The sequence below is a fragment of the Rhineura floridana genome, chromosome 2 (genome assembly GCF_030035675.1).
Source record: "Rhineura floridana isolate rRhiFlo1 chromosome 2, rRhiFlo1.hap2, whole genome shotgun sequence".
NCBI classification, from domain to species: domain Eukaryota; kingdom Metazoa; phylum Chordata; class Lepidosauria; order Squamata; family Rhineuridae; genus Rhineura; species Rhineura floridana.
The window spans coordinates 14,590,760-14,609,741 of record NC_084481.1 but is presented as its reverse complement, the minus strand read 5'-3'; the positions used below and the strand labels follow the sequence as shown (position 1 = coordinate 14,609,741).

The 18,982-nt window shown below is 43.2% G+C and overlaps 1 protein-coding gene across 1 annotated transcript in view; it reads left to right on the top strand.

Annotated features, from left to right (window-relative positions):
• Positions 1-9,004: 9,004 nt before the first annotated feature.
• Positions 9,005-18,982, top strand: part of CMKLR2 (chemerin chemokine-like receptor 2) — a 51,880-nt gene continuing 41,902 nt past the window's right edge. The window contains exon 1 of the mRNA XM_061607877.1: positions 9,005-9,178. The gene's annotated coding sequence lies outside the window, so the exon portion shown is untranslated. The remainder of the gene's footprint in view (positions 9,179-18,982) is intronic.

Genomic DNA, 18,982 nt, shown 5'->3' with positions numbered 1-18,982 from the left:
CTCTCTTAGACTTTTTGCTGAAAGATCAAAATGAAATGATGATAATGGGATTTGACGATTAATTAAGATAGCCTATGGAGAAAAGTGATCTTGTATGTATTAAGGGACAGGTTTGATATATATTATATACTTATAGCTGATCTGCGACAAATCGGAAGTCAAGATTTTTATTGTACTATTATGCTTTTGTTTTTGATTTTGTTTTGTTTTGTTTTTTGAAACATTGAATAAAAATTATTTTTTTTAAAAAAAGGAAATACTGTCAGGTGGATTCACAACTGGTTGGAAAACCGTACTCAAAGAGTGGTCGTCGGTGGCTCTGCTTCGGACTGGAAGGAGGTTTCGAGTGGAGTGCCACAGGGTTCTGTCCTGGGGTCGATACTCTTCAACATTTTTATCAATGACTTAGATGACGCGGTGGAGGGAAGCCTTATGAAGTTTGCGGATGATACGAAACTGGGAGGGATAGCTAACACAATGGAAGACAGGAATAAAATCCAAAGGGACCTGGATAGACTAGAAAATTGGGCTGAAATTAATAAAATGACATTTAATAAAGACAAATGCAAGATTCTGCATTTAGGCCACAAAAACAAAATGCACGGGTACAGGATGGGAAATACCCGGCTTAGCAGTAGTGCGTGTGAGAAGGACCTTGGAATTGTAGTGGATTGCAAGTTGAACATGACCCAGCAGTGTGATGCTGCGGCAAAATAGGCAAACGCGGTTTGGGGCTGCATAAACAGAGCTATAGTTTCCAGGTCGAGGGAAGTAATAGTCCCACTATATTCTGCATTAGTCAGGCCTCATCTGGAATACTGCATTCAGTTCTGGGCGCCTCATTTTAAGAAAGCTATAGACAAGTTAGAGCGGGTTCAGAAGAGGGCAATGAGGATGATAGCCGGTATGGAGAACAAGTCTTATGAGGAAAGGTTGAAGGAACTTGGCATGTTCAGTCTGGTGAAGAGAAGGCTGAGGGGTGACATGATTGCACTCTTTAAGTACCTGAAGGGCTATCACATAGAGGAGGGTACAGATTTGTTCTCTGCTGCCCCAGAGGGTAGGGCTAGGTCTAATGGTTTTAAGTTGCAGGAGCGTAGATTCAGATTGGACATTAGAAGGAACTTCTTGACAGTAAGGGCAGTTCGGCCATGGAACTGACTGCCTAGGGAGGTGGTGGGATCCCCTTTGCTGGATGTCTTCAAGCAGAGGCTGGACAGCTATCTGCGGGAGATGCTCTAGCTGTGGATTTTCTGCTGTGAGCAGGGGTTTGGACTCGATGGCCTACAAGGCCCCTTCCAGCTCTATGATTCTGTGATTCTATGATTTAAAGCCATCCAAGCTGGTGGCCATTGCTGCATCTTGTGGGAGCATATTTCATAGTTTAACTATGCGCTGAGTAAAGAAGTACTTCCTTTTGTCTGTCCTGAATCTTCCAACATTCAGCTTCTTTGAATGTCCACGAGTTCTAGTATTATGAGAGAGGGAGAAGAACTTTTCTCTATCCACTTTCTCAATGCCATGCATAATTTTATACACTTCTATCATGTCTCCTCTGACCCGCCTTTTCTCTAAACTAAAAAGTTTTTCTTTTTGTTTTGTTTTGTTTTAGAAATCTGAACAAAAATTTATATTAAAAAAAATGATATGATGTTAATGAGATTTAATGATTAACCAAGATAACCACTGGAGGAAAGTGATTTTGTAATATATTAAGGGACAGGTTTGTTATATACTATAGACCTATAGCTGATTTAAGACAAATCGGAAGTCAATATTTTTATTGTATTAGTTATTAATTTGTTCTTTTTCTTTTTGTTTTGTTTTGTTTTAGAAATCTGAATAAAAATTTATATTAAACTAAAAAGCCCCAAATGCTGCAACCTTTCCTCGTAAGGGAGTCGCTCCATTCCCTTGATCATTTTGGTTGCCCTCTTCTGAACCTTTTCCAGCTCTATAATATCCTTTTTGAGATGAGGCAACCAGAACTGTACACAGTATTCCAAATGCGGCCGCACCATAGATTTATACAACAGCATTATGATATTGGCTGTTTTATTTTCAATCCTAATTATCCCTAGCATGGAATTTGCCTTTTTCACAGCTGCCGCACACTGGGTCGACACCATATGATCCACTGTAATGCATTTTTAATAAATTAATTAAAAATAAACCATGCCGTTTTTTTAATTTAAACCTACTAGAGATGAAGTACTGTGTTTCGGGCAAGCTCAGGGGTTTGATTAGGGATACCTTACAGTCATCTCTGAGTTGTAATCAATGACAACAGATTATGACGATTTCTCAAGAAAAAAGTCCAAACGGCTTCTAGTTTTTCTCTCTCCCGTTTTTCACTTTAACCTGTGGATTCTCCGTGGGGGGGTTGTGTATCACCAAGAAAACTTCCAGTTGTAGAGCAAGCAATTCTGAATCCAACAGTATAAGACTCTCGTGGCTGTATAATGAACGTAATTGTGATTTACAAAACAGAGGTTTTTATTGTATTAACAAAACGTTTCGGCTTCCGCCTTCATCAGCTGCTAACATACAAATGCTGTTACCAAGGTGGCAGTTATAGAGCTTTGAGGATGGAATGCTCAGAGGGGCTTCCTTTGCACAAGCTAAATAATGCTGGTACTGTCCTCCAGGTTCAGGCCACGTGGTGCCAATGTGTCCAGGGAGTATATCCACAAGTTCTTCCTCTTAGCGCTGATGGCTCTGTTGGCATCTCTCTAGCTGTTATAGATAAGTCCAACAGGCTGTGGCCCTCAGTGTTTGTACCTGGTTGTTCCCCTTTTTTGGTCAAGATTGCCAATTTGTGGCTTCTGAAGTGTGTGTGTGTTGACCATTGTACTGTACTGTCACTGAGTGTTTTTCCATCAAGTCTGAAAGTCTGGAAAGTTACAAGAAGTGTCTGGAGAAGCAGCCTTATCTGCTGTGCCTGGCCTGAGAGAGCAGACATCCAAGGCCAGTAGTTGTCATGGTAACGGGAGATAACAGCTTGGGAAAAGGTCTAACTGTTGATGTTAGAGTGCTGTCTGTGTCTGTCTTTTGCTTTTGAAGAGTGATGATGTACCAAAGGGGGGGGGAATGAAGCTGCTTGTAACTGCTGCAAGCCTTAGTGTCTGAGTAAAGACTCTTAACCACGTTCTTTGTCTATGGATTTCTTGACCACTTTACTTCTAAACTAAACGGAGCTGTTCACGCAACAACCGCACACACCAACAGGGTTATGGGCCCAGATCCACAGCGCGTTACACAGGAGTAAGTGGCTGGTCTGAACGGCAGATGGAGATCCAGAGGGCAGCTTGATTGATTGTGCCAGACAGAGGTGAGCAGAGATGGCTGCTGTAAACATGTCTGGAGGCTTGCCGATGGAACAACTTACGGAAAAGAATTATGGCAGTTGGAAGCCAAGAATGCGTGCTTTCTTGATAAAAGAGGATTTATGGGAAGCTATTGAAGGAACACCCCCTGCACCCCTTACAGCGGCCTGGGTACGGAATGATGAGAGGGCGCAGGCTTTTATTACTCTGGCTCTATCAGACTCTCAACTGCTACACGTGAGAGATGTTACAAACGCCAAACAGATGTGGGACGTGTTGGAGGCCCTTCATGTGCAACAGACCGCGGGATCTAGATTGTGTTTGGCATGGAAGCTGTACCAGATGCGCTTCACGGGTGAGTGCGAAATGAGTGAGCATCTCACGGAATTCAGGTGCCTGTTTGCAGAGCTGACGGACCGAGGCGTCGAACACAGTGAACTTCAAAAGACCTATTTGATCCTGGCTTCACTCGATGGGAGTTGGAATACTTTTGTCATGGCAATGGAAGCTCTGCCAGATGGGGGGCTCAATGTTGCATTTATTGAGGAAAAGCTGACCCAGGTATGGCAACGGAGACAAGAGGCGAAGAAAAGTGCCGTGCCGAAGGAGGCAGTCGGAAGCAAGCAGGATTACAAGCAGGAGCAGCAGTGGCTGAAAGCTTGTTATGTCTGTGGAGCTCGTGGGCATCTCCAGAGAGACTGTGCAGTCAGGCGCAACTCCAGGGACGGAGGCTGGAAGCAGGGAAGTGTGAACTTTGTTTGTAAACAGAAACCTCAAGATTTGGGACAAATTGACTGGATTATTGACAGTGGTGCGTCCCATGTATTAATCAAAGACAGGAGTTTGTTTTATACATCTACAGATGAGCAGGACTTTGTTCAATTGGCGGATGGATCGCAGAAGAATGTGGAGGCTCGTGGATTGGTGAGATTTGATAAGCTTGGAATACTGTCAGATTGTTTGTTTGTACCAGAACTGTCTCATAACATGCTGTCTGTGAGAAAACTGACCAGTTGTGGGTTTTCAGTGTTGTTTGACAGAGACAAATGTTATGTAATGAGGGGAGATCAAGTGTGCTTGCAGGGAAGCCTGAATGATTCCCAGTTTGTAATAAAGAGCAGTCAAGCAGGGTGTGCTGTGTTAAACGCTGAGGCACAGACACATCAAGGCTGCGTCCATGAATGGCATCAGAGGCTGGGGCATGCAAACTTTGACACGATAAAGAAAACCCCGATGCATAGTGAAAACATGCGTTTGAAAGATTGTGGACAGTTAATGATGGATTGTGACGCTTGCCATAAAGCGAAAATGACAATTGCACCCATAAACCGGGAGGCTGAAAGGACCACATCAGCTCCCTATGAACTCATTCATGTTGATTTATCAGGGCCAATAAACACTTCACGAGGAGGTGCTAAGTATTTTATGGTCATAGTAGATGATTTTTCGAGATACACTCATCTTTATTTGCTCAAGCATAAAAGTGAAGCTGAGCAGAAGCTGAAACTGTTCATTAAGAGAATCGAAACTCAACATGGCACCACGGCGGGGGCTATACGCTCAGACCAGGGAGGGGAATTCACAAGCAAAGCATTGAGTGACTTCCTCGAGAGTAAGGGAATAAATCAGAGTTTCACAGCTCCGTTTAGCCCGTTTTCTAACGGGACTGCTGAGAGAAAAAACAGGGTGCTTCAAGAAGCCATGAGAGCCATGTTAATGGATTCCAGTTTAGGGAATTCTTTCTGGGGAGAGGCAATCATGTATGCGAATTACATTCACAACAGGGTGTTACACAGTGCACTTGGAATGTCACCTTATGAGAAACTCACTGGAAGAAAGCCGAAAGTGCAACACATTCAGAAATTTGGAGCTAGATGCTGGGTCCACATTCCACAGGGAAAAAGAAGGGGCAAACTTGCACCCAGAGCACAACAGGGATTTGTTCTGGGGTTTCAGAATGCATATTTCAGAGTTTGGACACCGGAAACACAGCAATTAATTCTGAGCAGAAGCATTAAAGTTGCAGAAAAGCCTTGGGATCAAAGGCAAACAGCCATTCTCACAGGGTCGGATGACACACAAGCACCGGCATTGGCATTTAAACCAAACCTTGACATAAAAGTGGAAGGCACACAAATTCCACTTAGGGATGCATTAAATGAACTCATTTGTGGGAAACGGAGATCAAAGAAACGCAAGGCTGAAGAAATGGAACATCCTGATCAAGCTGTGCCAAGCACCAGCTCAAACAGGGGGGCTGAGAGAGCAGAAGCTCTAGTGCCTTTGAGATGTTCTGAGAGCTCTAACATTGGAAAACCGCCAGAAAGATTTACTGTGGGATTAATAACCAGTCCAGGGATGCACAAAGAGGTTGAGATGGACCCTGAGATACTGTATCTGACTTGTGTGCAACCGAAATTTGATTGATAAAGTTTTGAAAATGTACTGAGATGTCCTGTAACGTACTGAACTGGCAATGTATGATGCACTGTATTGAAATGCATTACTTTGTATTGTAGAAAGGTATTATTGTTATTGTTGTAATGAATTACAGACATGATGGGGGAAAAGGGGGAAATGTTGACCATTGTACTGTACTGTCACTGAGTGTTTTTCCATCAAGTCTGAAAGTCTGGAAAGTTACAAGAAGTGTCTGGACAAGCAGCCTTATCTGCTGTGCCTGGCCTGAGAGAGCAGACATCCAAGGCCAGTAGTTGTCATGGTAATGGGAGATAACAGCTTGGGGAAAGGTCTAACTGTTGATGTTAGAGTGCTGTCTGTGTCTGTCTTACTTTTGCTTTTGAAGAGTGATGATGTACCGAAGGGGGGGGAATGAAGTGTTGGCGTGTGTGCGTTGTTGTGTGAAACAGCATACATTACGTTAGAGTTAAGTTGAGCAAGAAACATCCTCAGAGCATGTTAAGAGTCCTTTTATTGAAAGACATTAAGGCCAGAGGCTTAAGAGTAAATACATGTAGAGATTCTTCAGTCACCCCCCTTCTGGTACATCTCTCTCCATAGATAGACCACAAAACACAGCCTCTCAGCTCAGAGGCAACAACTCACATAGACTCTGTTACAACTTTCCCAGCTGTTATCTCCCGTTACCATGACAACCTGTCTGACCTTCAAGTCTGCTCTCTCAGGCCAGACATGGCAGATAAGACTGCTTCTCAAAACACATGCTTGTAACTTTCCAGACCTGATGAAAATATCCTTAGGCAGTACGGCCTAATGCCAACATGAAGCTGCTTGTAACTGCTGCAAGCCTTAGTGTCTGAGTAAAGACTCTTAACCACGTTCTTTGTCTATGGATTTCTTGACCACTTTACTTCTAAACTAAACGGAGCTGTTCACGCAACAACCGCACACACCAACAGTGTGTAGGTCAGTTGTAGTTTTTCCTATGTACTTTTGGATATATTATGTGGACACCTCTGTTTTGTTAATCACAATTATGCTTATATACGTTTCTGGACACATTGGCACCATGTGGCCTGAACCTGGAGGACAGTACCAGCATCACTTAGCTTCTGCAAAGGAAGCCCCTCTGAGCATTCCATCCTCAAAGTTCTATAACTGCCACCTTGGTAACAGCATTTGTATGTTAGCAGCTGATGAAGGCGGAAGCCGAAACATTTTGTTAATACAATAAAAACCTCTGTTTTGTTAATCACAATTACATTCATATATATATATGAGTGACAGCAAAACAACTTGTCTCTTCATATAAATAAACATAAAATTTATGTTATTTATAAAAATATTTATATACTGCCATTTATATACTGTAACATCAGGACCATGTACAGCAATAAAACATCATTAAAACAGTACAAAACAACGGGTTGCATCCAACAAAGCACTAAGTTAGGGAGTCCTGTCAGCGCGATGATTACCGCTTGCACAATGGGACTTTCCACCCCTCTCCTTCCCCATATGCCCCCTTAATTTGTTCTAGGGGTTCCCTTAATCCTCCAGAGCAGATTGGGGGAGGGTACAGGGCATGTGCATTCACAGGAGAAGGGAGGAAATCCCGCTGTGCTAGCAGTGATCCTTGCACTGATGGGACAAGTTAGTTGACTACAAATCATTAAAATGGCTGTCCAGTCAAAACAGTTTCAAACAGCTCATGGGCCTATTGACATTAAAAAAAAGTCTTCAAGAAACATCTGGAAGTCAAAAGCATGGATGCCTGCTGAATCTGCTGGAAGAGTGTTTCATTAAATGCCCAACTTTTAGTTGCGGCCAGTCAGGCCTCTGTAACAGAAGGGATAATAACAATGCTCCTCTGGATTATCTCAGTAATCAGGCTGGGATATAAGGGCTCAGGTAGTCCTTCAAGGTCTCCTGGACCCCAGTTGTTCAGGGCTTTGTATATCATCACAAAAGCCTTGCACCAACCCGGAAGCATATCAGCAGCCAGTGAAGATGTTTAAGCAGAGGTGTCATATGCAGTCAGCTGTCTGCCCCCTGCCCCAGTCAACAGTCTAGCTCAGCCTTTCCCAACCAGTGTGCCTCCAGATGTTGTTGAATCACAACTCCCATCAGCCTCAGCCAGGTCAGGAAAGATGGGAGTTGTGGTCCAACAACATCTGGACGCACACTAGTTGGGAAAGGCTGGTCTAGCTGCTGCATTCTGCATTAGCTGGAGCTTCCAGATCAGTCCCAAGGGCAGCCCCATATAGTGCAAATTGCAGTAGTCCAGTCATGTGGTTACCAATGTATGGGCTACAGTGGCCAAGTTATCCACATACAGCTGTAGCCGGTATACTAGACAAAGCTGGTAAAAGGACTCCTAGCCACAGAGGGCAGTTGGGCCTCTCGTAACAAAGATGTATCCAGAAGTAACTGCTCCTTTAGAGTGAATGCAACAGAACAGGCAACTGGCCTAATGTCCAGAACAGGCAACTGGCCTATCCTCCGTAAACAGGACACATTCTAGCCAGACCAGGAAAAAATAATGAGGGTGTGAAGCAGAGACCATGAGGAAGGTGGGTTGGGCAGAGTGCTAAGGGCTAGATAGGGAGGCCTGGAGGGTTGCATTTGGTTCCCTGCCTCTGCTGTAGGGGCTAATAAATAGCCAACTGACTGTTCATCCCCCAGGTATCAAGGATCAGCTACAAATCAAGCTTGCCAGCTAATGCATCCATCTCTCTAGGAGGTTCACTGGAACCTCAAATCAGGGGGTTCCAGATTAACAAGTTTGTTGATCAGACTGTTAATGATCTCATTCATTTTAATGCAACTTCTGTAGGTCAGTGCCCAAAGTGTTTTCAAAATCTCAAACAATATTAAAAAGTACATGTACACCTGTATGTTGATCCAAAATGACAATTTATTTCCTTGATCATTTGCAGAGCTTGTCAGTAGGGCTTGGAAAAGTTACTTTTTTGAACTACAGTTCCCATCAGCCCAATCCAGTGGCTATGCTGGCTGGGGCTGATGGGAGTTGTAGTTTTAAAAAAGTAACTTTTCCATGCTCTGCTTGTCAGTATACCAGTCTTGAAAATAATGAATTCCATTAATGTGATCAGAGGCTGGGAGTGGACACAGCTCTGTGACCTACTTTGCCTTTGCCAGATGTTTTAGGTCACTTGCCAGTAAACAGTGCTAAGGATGGTGTCATCATCTTTATCCCTCAATCAACTATTTAATGGTTACTTAAGCTGCTAATATATATATATTTAACTCAGAATAAACTAGCACCAGTTTTCCCAGTAAATCTAGAAAGAGGAAAATAATCATTTCCTAGTGGCAACAAGTGCAATACTGCGTGTACAGATTCTGGATCAACACAGACTTGTCAAAACTTTCTACTACAGGCATCAAGAAGTCATCCATTTTCTCAGGTGAGTGTATTTAATGTACGTTTCTAATACTGACAGCACAACTGTTGTCTTGTTTACTCAGAAGTATGTCCCACTGTGTTCAGTGAGACTTCTAACCAAATATAGGTATTTAATAAGGCTGCAATCCTCCAAATAATTATCTGGGACAACCCAGGGAAATACCCTTCTGAGTAAACATGTAGCCTTAAGCTCAGGCCTGTAGCCAGCCTAGAGGGGGTGTGTGTGTAAAAAAAAGTAGGGGGAGATTAAAAAAAGTTTATGTAATTTTTTTAAATTTTTTGGTAAAATAAATGTGTGTGTGGATCATTTATTTATTTATTATTGGATTTATACCCTGTCCTTTCTCCAGGAAGGAGCCCAGGGCATCAAACAAAAGCACTAAAAACACTGTAACACATAATAAAAGCAGACTTTAAAGTATGTTAAAACAAAACAACCATTACAAATATTAAAACAAAGCATCTTTAAAAACATTTTTTAAGCTTTAAAAACTTTTTTTAAAGAAGTTTAAAAACATATTAAAAAGCAATTCCAATTCAGACGCGTACTGGGACAAGGTCTCAACTTAAAAGGCTTGTTGAAGGTCTTCAGTAGGCGCCATAAAGATAACAGAGCCTGTCTAATATTTAAGGGAATGGAATTCCACAGGGTAGGTGCCACCACACTAAAGGTCCACTTCCTGTGTTGTGTGGAGCCGACCTCCTGGTAATATGGTATCTGCAGGAGGCCCTCACCTGTAGAGCACAGTGAGTTTAGTGGTGCCAACCCCCCCCCCTGCAGGCCAGCAGGTACGCTGCAATCCTATATCTATATATATCATATATCTATGTGAGATGTGAGTCCTTTAGAGATCAATGGAACGTACTCCATCCCAGGTAAGTGGGACTAGGACTGCAGCCCAAGCATGTCACTGCATTTGCACCCTTCTCCTTTCCATTACCTCTCTTTTCCGTTGTCTCCTCCGCTGTTAATAGATTTTAGCTCTTCCAAGCCACAGACTTGTGTTTTTTTGCTTTATGTGTACTGAGCGCATGATGATGATAACATAGTTCTGTTTGGTAAGATATTCCCCTGGTTAGCATTTCAGATGCATATTCCTCAGATGAATTTCTCATCCTTTAATTGTCATTTTGTTCATCGTGGGTAGACCAGGAGTTATTCCAGTTACAAAAAAAGGGGAAGGGGCTTAGCTCAGTAGTAGAGCATCTACCTTGCATACAGAAGGTCCCGGGTTTGATCCCTGGAATTTCCAGGTGGGTCTGTCTGACACTCTGCAGAGCCATTCCCAGTGGGCTGACTCTGTATAAGGTAGCTTCCTATGTAGGTAAAAGATGATACAGCTAAGAAGGGCACAGCTTCTCCTTGGGAGATTATTTTCTCATCTGTGTTCCCTCTCCCTCGTTTTAGTTCAAGAGATTGTAAGAGACATAAGAGAAGAACTGATGCCTTTAAAGCAATTTGCTTTTCAGTAGACCTGCTCTGCTTCCTGCCCAGATGTCCTAGATCTATAATTTGCAAGCAAATGCACTTCTTTTTTTCCCTGCCAGACTCTGCCCAGAATAGTTGCTTCAGTGTGGTTCAGAATACAGTGTATTCTTTGGGGTTGCTCTACACATTGTGCCATTTGTTTGAAGGCCCAGTGAGCTGACCCCTTTTTTTGCACCAGAGAATCACAGATGCGGTGGCAAAATTATTTCAGTCTAAAGTCATAGAATCATAGACTTGGAAGGGGCCTTGTAGGCCATCGAGTGCAACCCCCTGCTCACAGCAGGAAATCCACAGCTAGAGCATCTCCCGCAGATAGCTGTCCAGCCTCTGCTTGAAGACATCCAGCAAAGGGGATCCCACCACCTCCCTAGGCAGTCGGTTCCATGGCCGAACTGCCCTTACTGTCAAGAAGTTCCTTCTAATGTCCAATCTGAATCTACGCTCCTGCAACTTAAAACCATTAGACCTAGCCCTACCCTCTGGGGCAGCAGAGAACAAATCTGTACCCTCCTCTATGTGACAGCTCTTCAGGTACTTAAAGAGTGCAATCATGTCACCCCTCAGCCTTCTCTTCACCAGACTGAACATGCCAAGTTCCTTCAACCTTTCCTCATAAGACTTGTTCTCCATACCGGCTATCATCCTCGTTGCCCTCTTCTGAACCCGCTCTAACTTGTCTATAGCTTTCTTAAAATGAGGCGCCCAGAACTGAACACAGTATTCCAGATGAGGCCTGACTAATGCAGAATATAGTGGGACTATTACTTCCCTTGACCTGGAAACTATAGCTCTGTTTATGAAGCCCCAAACCGCGTTTGCCTTTTTTGCTGCAGCATCACACTGCTGGGTCATGTTCAACTTGCGATCCACTACAATTCCAAGGTCCTTCTCACACGCACTACTGCTAAGCCGGGTATTTCCCATCCTGTACCCATGCATTTTGTTTTTGTGGCCTAAATGCAGAATCTTGCATTTGTCTTTACTGAATGTCATTTTATTAATTTCAGCCCAATTTTCTAGTCTATCCAGGTCCCTTTGGATTTTATTCCTGTCTTCCATTGTGTTAGCTATCCCTCCCAGTTTCGTATCATCCGCAAACTTCATAAGGCTTCCCTCCACCCCGTCATCTAAGTCATTGATAAAAATGTTGAAGAGTATCGGCCCCAGGACAGAACCCTGTGGCACTCCACTCGAAACCTCCTTCCAGTCCGAAGCAGCGCCACCGACGACCACTCTTTGAGTACGGTTTTCCAACCAGTTGTGAATCCACCTGACAGCATTTCCATCTAGTCCGCGTTTGACCAGTTTGCTAATCAAAAGGTCGTGGGGTTCTTTGTCAAACGCTTTGCTGAAATCTAGATAGATGACATCTATAGCATTTCCACCATCTACTAAGCTAGTGACCCGATCAAAAAAAGAGATGAGATTAGTTTGACAGGATTTTTTCTTGACAAACCCATGCTGGCTCCTACTAATACAGCATTGTCATCTAGATAGTTGCCAATGGACTCTTTTATTATCCGTTCTAATATATTTCCCGGTATTGAAGTCAGACTGACTGGCCTGTAATTCCCCGGATCTTCTTTTTTACTCTTTTTAAAGAGCGGACGACATTTGCCCGTCTCCAATCCTCCGGCACCTCTCCCGTTCTCCAGGATTTCTCAAAGATGATGGCAAGAGGTTCTGAGAGTACATCCGCAAGTTCCTTTAATACTCTGGGATGCAGTTCATCAGGCCCTGGAGATTTGAACTCATTTAGGTTAACTAGGTATTTCCTGACTATCTCCTTATCAATCTTGAACTGCAATCCCGACCCCTTACTGAGATTGCTACCGATGCAAGGTTGCACACTGTTCCCTTTTTGGGAGAAAATGGAGGCAAAATAGGCGTTGAGCAGTTCTGCCTTTTCCTTGTTATCTGTCAACATTTTGCCCTCCTCACTGAGCAGCAGTCCCACCGTTTCCTTGGTCTTTCTCTTGCTTCGAACATATCTGAAAAACCCCTTTTTGTTGTTCCTTACGCTATTCCTGCAAGCCCGAGCCGCTCGTCGGTACTCTTCCTTGGTGATGTGTCCTTCCTTCCATTCTTTATACATGCTCTTTTTTATTTTTACGTCCTCCACCAGTCTTCAGTGTAGCCACATTGGCTTTTTCCGATGTCTTCTGTTTTTCTTCCTCTTTGGAATTGTTTGCGATTGCGCTTTTTGTAATACGTTCTTCATGAACTCCCACGCTTCTTGGGCTCCTTTTTTCTTTAGTCTATCTAGCCACGGGATCCTACCCATCCTTTCCCTGAGCTTGCTAAAATCGGCTTTCCTGAAATCCAAGGTCCATATTTGACTATATTCTTCTTTAGCTTTCCCCAGAATCACGAATTCCAGCATTACGTGGTCACTTTCCCCCAAGGTACCGACCGCTTTAATTCCCGTGATCAATTCATCCCTGTTAGTTAAGATCAGGTCCAGGATTGCCGATCCCCTTGTTCCTTCTTCTACTTTTTGAAAGAGGAAATTATCAGCAAGGCCCATCAGGAATTTGTTGGAGGCTTTGTGCTTCGCAGAGTTTGTCTCCCAGCAGATATTGAAGTCCCCCATCACTACTACTTCTTGCCTCCTTGAGATTTCAGAGATTTGTTTGAGAAAGGCCTCGTCTACCACCTCTTCTTAGCCAGTCGGTTTTATTTGTTTCTCCATTTATTTTTACCCAAATGGTCTCTATCAGACCACTTTGTTTGCTCTCTTGGAATTCCATAGAGGTGTATTTGTCTTTGACATATAACGCTACTCCCCCTCCTTTTCTGTTGCTTCTATTCTTTCTGTAGAGTTTATATCCTTGAATGGCTATATTCCAATCATGGGAATCATCCCACCAAGTCTCTGTTATCCCTATGAAGTCATATTTGCCTTGATGCACTAAGACTTCAAGCTCCTCTTGCTTGTTTCCCAAGCTCTGCGCGTTGGTATATAGACACCAGAAGTCTATTTTGTCCTGATTGGATTCCTCCATTAATATACCGTGAGCTTTGCCGCGCATCCCTTTCTCTCTCCCAGTGTCTCCTGTACCCTTCAAATCCTTGCGTTTACAACCCTCTGTCTTTGGATCGGTCTTTAATCTCCATCCCCCAGAGGCTTTAGTTTAAAGCCCTCTTGATGAGTTTTGCCATACTTCTGCCAAAGAGATTCTTCCCAGTCCTCGTGAGATGCAGCCCATCTCTTGCCAACAGTCCCCCCTCCAAGAAGCTTAGACCATGGTCCCAGAATCCAAACCTCTCCTGTCAACACCATCTGCATAACCAGTCGTTGACCTGCAGTATCTTCCTTTCCCTTTGTAGTCCTCTATCCTTCACGGGAAGAATTGACGAGAAGACCACCTGCGCCCCAAAATCATTGACCTTCCTACCCAGAGCCTCATAGTCTGAGGTGATCTGTTCCAAGGTGTTTCTGGCCATGTCGTTTGTGCCCACATGGATGACGAAAAAGGGGTACCTATTTTGTTTCCCAATGAGCCTCGGCAGGTTGTCAGTGATGTCCCGGATGCGTGCCCCAGGGAGACAACAGACTTCCCGATTCATTTTGTCCGGCTGGCATACCGGTGCCTCTACCCCCCTGACCAACGAGTCTCCAACCACCAGCACCCTCCTCTTTTTGCCGCGAGCGGTGGTTGCATCAGCTTCCTTCTTCTGGGGTGTGGAGTCTTCCTTTGCAGCCAGTGGCTCTTGATGCAGGTGTGTTTGTTGAGGCTCTTCAGAAGTGCTGTGTGCCGAGAGACGCTGAAAGCGATTTGTTAGTTGCAGCAGTTCTGAATCCCTCCTGTTTTTCCTTGCCCTTACAGTGACAGTCCTCCATGGGGATTTGTTGCTGTTGCAGTCCTCTTCTTCCTTGTCGCTTTCTTCCTGTACTTTGTGTCGTCCCCTTAATTCCTCTTGTGTTCTATCAAGGAAGTCCTCATCTTCTCTGATAAGTTTCAGGGTGTCGATGCGTTGCTGCAGCCCCCTGACCTTTTCTTCTAGGAGCGCCACCAATCTGCACTTGCTGCAAGTGTAATCGCGGCTGGTTTCCGTCAAGAAGATGAACACATAGAGCACACCTTGCAGGTGACAACAACTGCTTGATCCCCCTCCATTTTCTGTTTGTTGTTTACTATTCCTGTTGTCAGTGGCAGTCTTGATATTCCTGTTGTCAGTGCCAGTCTTGATATTCCTGTTGTCAGTGCCAGGAATTAGTTGAACGGATTGTAGTATGTGTGTGTGTCTGTGTGTTTAATTCGCGTGCTGTTAGGCTTGCGCCTCCGAGCCTGGTGGGAAAGAAAGTATGCAGATGAGCTGCTTACCTCACCAGAGCTCCTCCTCCTTTCTTGGTCAAAGAAAATAGCCTGGATACTCAGAAGCTAGTGAGAGATCAAGTAATATTACTGTTATTCTTTACAGTGGATGTTGTTTGTTGGGCCTAAAACCATTCTAGTGTAAGAATATGTAAACCTTTCAGCTTCACAGAAGCCCTGGTTAGGAGGTAGATCTAAGCACAGAAAAACTATTCAGTTTAATTATTTCTATAGGATGCTGTTATGCATGTAAATGTTAGATAAGATCTTTCGCAACCAGATTCTATAATTCACTCTATTTCCAGTGTTCAGGCTGTGAGTGTCGTTCCATATGTAGCCAAAATGGCACCACCCATTCAGAAGAGGGAGGTATGAGTAGGCTTAGGGAGACACTGAAGTTTGCAGAAATACAAAAATCTTTAGGAGGAAAAAGCCTTAAAGTGGGAGGTGGGACAGTCAAACAGCAGAACAAGGAGTGAGCGTGCTCAATGGCTTTGGAATGCTGACTGACTGTTGTAGGGGAGTAGCTGTAATGGAATGGAGAGCCTGGAATCCTGAATAAGGAGCACATTTTGTTGCAGGTCTCTGTAGCTGTTGTGACTCATGCAGATCTTTGTGCTGCAGTTGTTTCCGTGACATCTTAGGTGGGAAAACTAGGGGAACTGCACAATTCCTGCATTCCTTTGTCTTGTAAAAAGTTTTTCCAGATGGTCACTTCATCTTTTGGTAAATGTGCAGTTTTTATTTATATATCAACGTGTTTCCTGCCTTTCTTCCAAGAAGTTCAAGGTGTTGTGTGCAGGGTTCCCAGGCCTGAACAGACTCAGACCTGCTTAGTTTAGCAAGATTGCTTCACCATGTGCCTTCAGGCAATAGCTGATGCAAAGGATCCAACTATTCTTTTCCCCTAACTATTTATTTATCTGTTCCAGAATATTTTTAGCCTGCCCTAAATCCAGAATCTCAAGGTGGGTTACAGTACTATAACAATAATACATCCAATGAAATAAATAAGAGCAGGTGAAAATACAGTTTGTAAAGGCAGGAAGCACATGGATACATAAATAAAACAGTTTAAAAACCTAGCAGTGGATGTGGATTCCATAGGCACCTAGGCAAAAATTCAAGTCTTACCCTGGCGCCAGCATGTCAAAAGCGTTAGTGCCTGGTGTATTTTCAGGGAGAGGACATTCCATAATTAGGGTCCCATGACAGAGAAGGCCCTTTATTGTGTCATCACCATATAATAATAATAATAATAATAATATACTGCATTTTCCACAAATACACATGTGCTCAAAGCGGTTCACACAAGTAGTCCAAATGCAATAGCACAACACATAATAAAAAGTATAATCACTACATTAAGAAAAAAATATATACATCAAAGCATAAATGAGCATAAAGCTCAACAACAAAGCCAAAGCAAAAATATTTAAAAACTAAACCCCAAGCTGATACAAAAATCTCTTCCAAACCCCCATAGCTCACCCCAAAGGGCCAGAAAGTCTTCTGAAAGAAGCTGTGTTTGCAGGCTTCCAGGGCTAGAGGATGGGGCAAGGCAGGTGGAAATAGCCTCCCCTGATGACAAACCAAGTCTCTCTCCCCTCATAGTCCTTCTCCAGAAGGCAGCTCCCTTTTGAAGGCTTCCAGGGCTGGAGGGTGGAGCAAAGCAGGTGGAAATAGCCTTCCCCTGATGACAAACCGAGTCTCTCTCCCCTTAGATGTGACATCCCTGGTGGTGGGACAATGAGAAGGGCCTTCCTTCCCACTCCCCAGATCTAAGGACCTGGGCACGCTGATATAGGAAGATGTGTTCCTTCAGATACTTGGGTCAAGAAAATATAAAGGTACAGAAAAATCACATTTTCCATCAATAAATTGCAATACTTTATTGATGGGAAAACATGATCATCACCCCAAGCTAGTAAACCACAGCGGCTTTGGGATGCTAGGTGTCTGGTGGTTCACCTAGTGCTGGTGGCAGCGTTTGTTATCAGCCACATGGGGTTGTATTCAATATAGCACTAAGATGAATGTTCTGGAGCAGATCTGGAGACAGTGTGGTGCACACACAAAGGGAAGGAGATATGGGAAATCCCATTGTGCTATTGTTAATCCTTGCACTAGTGCAACTATTTAGCTGCATACCGCCCACTGTTCCACCCACAGCAAGGTATCTGTGTGCTATTTTGAGTACTTTTTAAAAAAAATTAGCATTTACATAGTGCTTCCAAGGATGCAAAGCACCTGGTGTATCTGATCTTGCTTGCAACAAACCTGTAAGGTTGTTCTGTATTATTATCCCTACATTGCAAGTGAGGTGGGGCCGAGATGGAGAGAATGGCTTGTTAAGTGTCGCCTACTCAGTTCATGGCAAAGGCAGAGGTCAAACCAGGGGCTTCTTGATAAGGGCTTAGTCATCAGCCCTTAGGCCAGTGGTTCCCAAACTTTTTTTCCCATGGAAAATTGCTGAGAGTCTTGGCGGACCACTTAGGCTGCAATCCAATACACACTTACCTGGAAATAAGTCCCATTGAACCCAGTGGAGCTTACTTGTTATGTTATGTTATGTTAATGTTTATTTATACCCCACCTTTTGGCCAAACGGCCCTCAAGGGGGCTTACAGAAAAAGTAAAGACAAATATAAAAATACATCAATAAGGCAATACATCAATAAAGCAATACACTGTACAAAAAATTAAATAGCAAATAACATTAATTAATTAATTAATTAAGAAAAAATATCCACGAAAGGCATTCTGAGTAGACATGTCTTGGATTGTCGCCTCAATCATTGTTCTGCCTGTTGTTTGGTTGTTGTTGTTGTTATGTGCCTTCAAGTCGACTATGTCTTATAGCGAACCTATGAATCAACGACCTCCAATAATATGTCGTGAACCACCCTGTTCAATCTTCTACGTCCAGGTCTGTGGCTTCCTTTATGGAATCAATCCATCTCTTGTTTGGCATACCTCTTTTTCTACTCCCTGCTGTTTTTTCCAGCATTATTGTCTTTTCTAGTGAATCCTGTCTTCTCATGATGTGTCCAAAGTATGATAACCTCAGTTTCATCATTTCAGCTTCTAGTGACAGTTCTGGTTTAATTTGTTCTAACACCCAATTATTTGTCTTTTTCACAGTCCTTGGTATCTGCAATCTCTCCTCCAACACCACATTTCAAATGAGTTGATTCTTCTCCTATCCGCTTTTTTCACTGTCCAACTTTCACATCCATACATAGAGATCAGGAATAGCATGGTCTGAATGATCCTGACTTTAGTGTTCAGTGATGCATCTTTGCATTTGAGGACCTTTTCTAGTTCTCTCATAGCTGCCTTCCCCAGTCCTAGCCTTCTTCTGATTTCTTGACTATTGTCTCCATTTTGGTTAATGACTGTGCCAAGGTACTGATAATCCTTGACAAGTTCAATGTCCTCATTGTCACCTTTAAAGTTACATAAATCTTCTGTTGTCATTACTTTAGTCTTCTTGATGTTCAGCTGTAGTCCTGCTTTTGTGCTTTCCTCTTTAACTTTCATCAGCGTTCGTTTCAAATCATTACTGGTTTCTGCTAGTAATATGGTATCATCTGCATATCTTAAATTATTGATATTACTCCCTCCAGTTCTCACACCTCCTTCATCTTGGTCCAATCCTGCTTTCCGTCTGGTATGTTCTGCATATAGATTAAAAAAATAGGGTGATAAAATTCACGCTGTCTCACACCCTTTTCTATTGGGAACCAGTCAGTTTCTCCATATTTTGTCCTTACAGTAGCCTCTTGTCCAGAGTATAGGTTGCGCATAAGGACAATCAGATGCTGTGGTACCCCCATTTCTTTTAAAGCATTCCATAGTTTTTCATGATCTACACAATCAAAGGCTTTGCTGTAATCTATAAAGCACAGAGTGGTTTTCTTCTGAAATTTCTTGGTCCATTCCATTATCCAATGTATGTTTGCAATATGATCTCTGGTACTTCTTCCCTTTCTAA